Source organism: Chenopodium album, chromosome 19 (genome assembly GCF_948465745.1).
Source record: "Chenopodium album chromosome 19, dcCheAlbu1.1, whole genome shotgun sequence".
In the NCBI taxonomy this organism is placed as follows: domain Eukaryota; kingdom Viridiplantae; phylum Streptophyta; class Magnoliopsida; order Caryophyllales; family Amaranthaceae; genus Chenopodium; species Chenopodium album.
The window spans coordinates 18,460,887-18,467,643 of record NC_137852.1 but is presented as its reverse complement, the minus strand read 5'-3'; positions in this window follow the sequence as shown (position 1 = coordinate 18,467,643).

Genomic DNA, 6,757 nt, shown 5'->3' with positions numbered 1-6,757 from the left:
GTTACATTATGGAGTTTGAAACATATTATTATAAAATTGGCGAAAATGAAACAAATCTTGGAATGTTCTATGATAAATTACCAAGTCCCCTTAATGAAGAAATTAGTGAAAATTATCAAGAATGGAAAGAAAAATTTTTAGCTAGGGATGCCCTAGGAAATAGAATTGCCTTTTTAAGAAAATGGATTGAAAAGAAATGTAGAGAAGTTGCAGGAACTCAACAAATGAAGAGACAATTTCTCACTTGTTGGGATTTCCCAAATAACTATGGATGTGAAAGAAAAAACTATAATAAGAGAAGGAACTATAAGAAAAATAAATTTGACAGATCAAGAGGAGAAACCTATAAAAAGAAGTATTATAAACATAAATATAGAAACCAAGTAGGTTTTTCAGAAAAGCAACATATTGTCCTGAGAAAAAGAAAACATGCAAGTGTTGGTCTTGTGGAGAATTAGGACATTATGCTAATGAATGTAAGAAAGCTAATCATAAATTAATGGAGGCCTTAGGTAGTTGGGATTACATAGAAATACCAGAAGACGAGGCTTTAGATTGGCTTTAAGTAATAATAAAGGAATAGTAGAAATAATAGAAGAAGAAAATGAGTATAATGAAGAACCTGAAGACAGTGAGTTTGAAGATGAAAATTACGAAGAAATAAATAGTATGATGGAAGGAGAAGAAGTAGAAAACTCAGAATCAGATGACAATGATGAGGATAAAAGCAAAATGACTATAGGTCAACTAAAAAGAGCTGAATATTCATTTGAAGATAATGACCTAGACCAGAAAAACAAAGAAAGCTGGAATTTTCCTCAGATTACTAAGGATAAAATATTTAAAACTTCTTTCTTTACAACAAGAACTAAATATGTATGTGAAGAAATGGAGGGAAGTATAGTAATAGAAGATTGTGAACAAAAAGCAGCTGAAATTAATATCATAAACTGGAAAAGTATTAAAAAAACATAAAGAAAAAGGAAATTATAGTTATATTTGTATTGGTGCAGTACAAGTATACATAACTCCTTTTACAAGACTTTGGAAAAGATGTTAAGTGCTTAAGTTTTATTTGCGATATTAGACATAAAGAATTTTATGATCAAATAATCAGTGGTATCACATGTAATTTAAGTCAAGGAACGGTAAGCTACATATGTGAACCTAGATATTATGTGAGCTTAGAAGATTCATTTGTGGCTAAGTTTTTAGCTATCAAACTACTAACAGAAGGAGTAAAAATGCATATTGGAACACGACTCATACAATTAAGATGGAAGGTGGTTTACAAGTTGGTAAACACTATAGACTCATCTTTTAAGAAACAAACTAGTGAATAGCCCGGGCGTTGCCTCGAGATACTACTTTTGTAGTTGTGCAAGTGCTAATTTTTAAGAGCTTTTAATAGTGTGTATGTAGTATGTATATTCAATACTTTTATAATATTATTATTTAGTGTGAAACAATAAAGCATAACTAACAATTTGCCTAGATGGTTAAACAATAACATTTCTTCAAAGAGGTCAAGGGTTCGAACCTTTTCATCCATATATATTTTTTTAATATAGTTAAGGCAACATGAAGTATTGTTGGTAGTGCAGATGATGTGGCACAGTGAGGAATTAAGTGACGTGGCGTAATAAGGAGTTGAGTGAGTGACGTGGCGTAGTGAGGATCTATGTGGCGTAGAGACGTTTTTAGGAACGCCTTTTAATATATTAGTATAGATTATGGCTTAACCAATTCTCTTTTACTGTTGAACATATACAGGGAACAAGAATTCTTTGGCAGACAGCTTAACCAGAGAATTAGCCAATGTCGTCCAAGAAGCTCAAGACTACACAAAAACCTCCTGCATACCAACTTCAAAAGATGGATGTAGAGAGGAAAACTCTCATTAATGAGACCGAAAAGGCAATGGAGCGGGTTTCACCCTCCAGTTGTGTAACACCCTAGAAATTCCTTTCCTTTAAAATACACTTTCCCCTTTTAAAAATACGTTTTAGGAATATCTAAGACATTACCGCCACCGTGAAAACGGCTAAGGCAACAATCAAAGATACACAGCGGAAGACTTGAAAGCCAAAACTAAATAATACACAATTTAAAAACCAAACTAACGAAAGTAAAGTTGAAAATCAACAAAACCAAAGTTAAATAAAATCCACTACAACTTGGAACCACTTAGGGCCCTTATTCAAAACCGAACGATCAAATAATTGTGTTAGTCCAACAAGTAATAAAATAAAACATCCAAAGCATAATTACTACACATCCTAATGGAAACTAGCATGATTCCCTCTTCAATCATACCCCGTCATGAACATGCCTCAATACCTGAAAAGAGTATCTCTACTTGCCCCCACTACTCTCCATTAAGATGGATCATCGTAGGGCCAAGATAAAGACATAGCCAAACACAAACAACACACACAATCAGCAAAGCTGAGTACAAAAGCGTATTTAAACACACTAACATGCAACTCCTAACACCACACATACTTACCTTATTGCACCTGTTTACAAGCACACACAACAAACAACAAGACACTTTAACTAGACACTAAATAATTCATTTAGCGTTGATTACGCATCGAACGGGTTTCCTCCTAAACCTCCCTCAATAAATTGAGGTTAACTGACACGGGAGCTAACCGTGCCAGCAATACCTATGCCACACATTGGTGGCGGAATTCTAGCGCATAATAATAAAAAGGAATATACAACGTCCTGTACTCCACTAGAAGTTATGGTTAAATATAAAACCCCATAACTCCCCCCATTGTTCATACTCAAGGTATATACGTTCCAAGAGTTTTGGTGCGTAATCTCTTTCACTTTACGTTATTTACAGATTATTAAACTTGGTGATGACTCCCAAAGCATAATAATTCAATCAACAATAATTATTCAATCAAACAAACATACCAATTTAATTCTTGAATAATTAGTGACCACATATAATTTAATGTTGAACCCTTTTTAAATCTACCTCAGTGTCAAAGACACCTTAAACGCATAAAGCGCCAACAATCCTATCCCTCGGTGTTAAAAACACCTTAAGTGCACAAAGGCACCAACATACTATTTATTCCTTGTGTACATAGACACTTATATAGCTCCTTCCTCATGCTTAATGCATCAATAAAAATTATATGGACTATAATAAAATTCCTTTTCAATATTCTAAACATAATTAAACAATTAGTTTAATTAAACATGCTCTCTATCATGCCATAAATAAATATGTAGTCCATATACTCATGCCAAAATATAATTTCCAATCCATAAATCATCACAAATATTTCATGCTTTACAATTCAATCACCAATACCAATAATTCACAATTTAATACATAAACCTTAGCATGATACTACTTGTAATTGATTGAAACCAAACCTAGCATGATTCTACATCATCAAAATATGCTAAGTACGCGAACGTACCTTGAATATGATCTTAAAATCACCACGACTAGTAAAAGTTGCTCACTTCAAAGTCTCCTACACATTAAAATTATAATAGAGTATTAAAGTCCACTCTAAACAAATTTCCAGCAATATATACTATTTTAAAACCCTTCATAAATTAATTAGAATAAGCTGAAATTATATTTAAAACACCATAATTAAGTCCCCCTTAATGGGTAATTTAAATTTCCTTTAAAAGCATAATATTTAGGGTTCTACATAAAATTCCTGTACTTTATTTCAAATTAAAACTTGCTGTAATTTAGTCTTAAAGCACTTAAATTGAAGATCTAAACATTAATAAATTATATACTTTCATAATTTCATAAATCAAGAACCTAAGGTTTCAAAAATTGGGGCTTTTTAATTAAAAGCTAAATCTGAAAATTTATTAATATAATTACAACATTCAAATATCAAAATTAATCCCAAAACTCATAATTTATAATTAGATCTAAGCATGGATTAAAATAGAGGAAGAAAGATTAAATTTTTTTTTTCGAGAGCCATCCACGGCAGCAGCAGCCACCGCGGCAAGGCTGGGTTGCTGCCGCCTGCCGCCGCAGCTGCTGGCCGTGCGCTGGTGGCTTGCGGTGGTGTGCGCTGGTGGTCCGGCCACGTGTGCGGTGGTGGTGGTGGCCGGCCGTGCATAGGGGAAAGGGGGAGAGGAAGAAAAAAAAAGAAAGAAAAGTAAGGAGAAAAGGGGAGAAGCTTACCTTGGATTTTCTCCACTCTGGGCAAAGTTGATTTGCCTCATAAGTGGGATATTTATACCCCTTCTCTACCAACCCTTTTACCCTAAACTTTCCTCTTTTAGTTTTCCTAATCCCTTCCCAAATAAAACTTGTTAAAAATTAAACTTTCTTAAAATAAAACCCCATCTTTTAAATAAAAATAATTAAATAAACTTTCCTTTTATAATAATATTAATTAAAATGCTTTAATTAAAATAATTATAACTATTTAAATATTTTATAAAATACATACTTTAAATAAAATATGTATAAAAATACGGGGTATTACAAGTTGGGCCTTAATGCAAGGCTTAATCATATCAGCAAAACAACACTCACGAGATGGTTTAATTAAGGGTTGCCATCGGGAAGTCCAGAGGTTATTGATGTTCGAAATAACAATTATGTTATTTCAGCTCATTCCTGATGTACGAAATATAATATTAAATAAAATTAGATATAACGATTTTAGGACATGGTACGAGTTGGTGGTCACGAGGTCCAGTAAATTCTTTGATGTTCGAGATCTATGGGGAGATAGGATAGAGTTTCCCAGAAACTCTAAAGTTGCATCAGTGCGACTCTATCCATATCCTCTTGATAAGAATGCTCCATTCATTGATATACATTACAAGGCTTGGGATTATGGGATGGTACATGATTTCTATGAATTCCCAACAGTATGCATTCAACATGGTTTGAAAATATTGTGATGACAAAAAGGATGAGTTTCAGCTAAGTGTAAAGGTGCAATGTGCTAATATCGAAGTTAAGGAAGGAAAAGTTAGTCCACCGCATTACTTGATAATGTTTGGAAGAATAAGGTGTTGCAAAGATCCCATACTAATTCGTTAGAAGACTGTTAGAAATCCAACTGAAGCTAGAGCACTGGGATTTTTCTACATTTCACAATATCTTAACGATTTTATAAAAAGGAAAGGAATTCCTCTTGTCATGTTTCATGTTGGTAACACTACAATTGTGGCGCCAAACGAGATGAAAGAATATTTAGTAGATGGCATAAACGACACCGAGTCAATCTACAAATATTTAGAAGATATTGAAAGTGGAAAGTTTCTGTCATTTGAAGGCCATGAGTATCTGTTTGAAGCATTCATGAGTTGGGATGAGGAGTATGCAGCCAAATGTGTTGCAGAGCTTTGCAGAGAGAATCCTATGTATGAAGACAGCAAAGATAGTGAGGGAGGCCTACAAGAAATAATGATGGATGAAATTATAAAAGCTTGAGCCCACACCAGCAATAATGCAAGGAATCTTCACTTTAGCCACGTTTTACTAATGGTTTCTGTTTCAAAATATCTCTGTAAAAAGCAATGGTGTAGAATTGCTTGATAGGAATCCTATGTAACTTTGTATCCCTATAAAAAGGGGCTTATATCAAGAAATGAAGGCAGAGTTGGAAGAGTTAGCTAGAGAATTACTCTGAAAGTAATAGAGAGTCCTCTAGAGAAAAATACTCACCTTAAGAGACAGATTGGTTCTCCATCTCTCTTAAAGTAGAGAAAACTCTAGTTCAGCTTATGCCTGTTTAAGCTTTCAGTTTGTGTGTGTGTGTTGTAATATATGAGTGTTGTAATCTTTTCAAATTAAATAAAAGTTTAGTTCAAGAAGGGAACGTTATCCCCTTGAACCTTATATATCAAATGAATTATCTTTCTGTTTAAATATTTCCATCATAAACACAGTAAGGATTGTTTAATTAGAGACTACGGTCTAAGGTAGGAAACGAAATTGATCTGTGCTGAGCCTGATCTAAGGAAGACAGGGTTGGGGTTAGCTACCTTGGTAAAGCCGGAAGCTCAGAACGCCGGAGGTTCCATTGTCGACTAAGTTCAGGTATTGGTCAAAACTCTCTAGTTAATTAATAATTATTGCGAAGCATGGTGGGCTATTAAACTGTTAAAATAACTTATTTTGATGTATAAGTAGTAGAGTTGTGATAACTAGTACCGTTAAAAGTCATTAATCAAGAAACAAGTTGATATTATATATAAGTTTGTAAGTATTTGTAAGGTGTTCGTTGATATTGAAAAGGTATTAGATAGTATCAATTGTAATACCATCTAAGAGTTCGTAGGTATCAAAGAAGAATACCATCTAAGCTTAACTTGGTTGTTGTTGGTATACCATCCACGTTAAAACTAGAACCAAACCACTAAAGACAAAAGTGTCGGTAAAAGTACACTTGGTCCCCACTTGGTAGAGACCAAAGTGGTATCAAGTAGGTAGAGGTTTAGAAATCTTCCTAAATGTGTAAGAAGTGTGAAATATATGTTTGGTTGACACCATGGGAAATAAATTCTCATGGTCAATTACTTTGTAATTTACCCCAAATTACCCTCCTTTATATCCTCTTCATTTCTCTCTCTCACTCCTGCCTCACCCTACTCCCTGCATCTGAAAATATCATCCTCTCCTCCACCACTACAGCCACCACTCCCAAATTGTACTTCTTTCTTTAAATCTCATCATTTGAAAATCTCATCATCTCTCCTCATTCTTAAATTTCCACCCACAAATTATACTTCT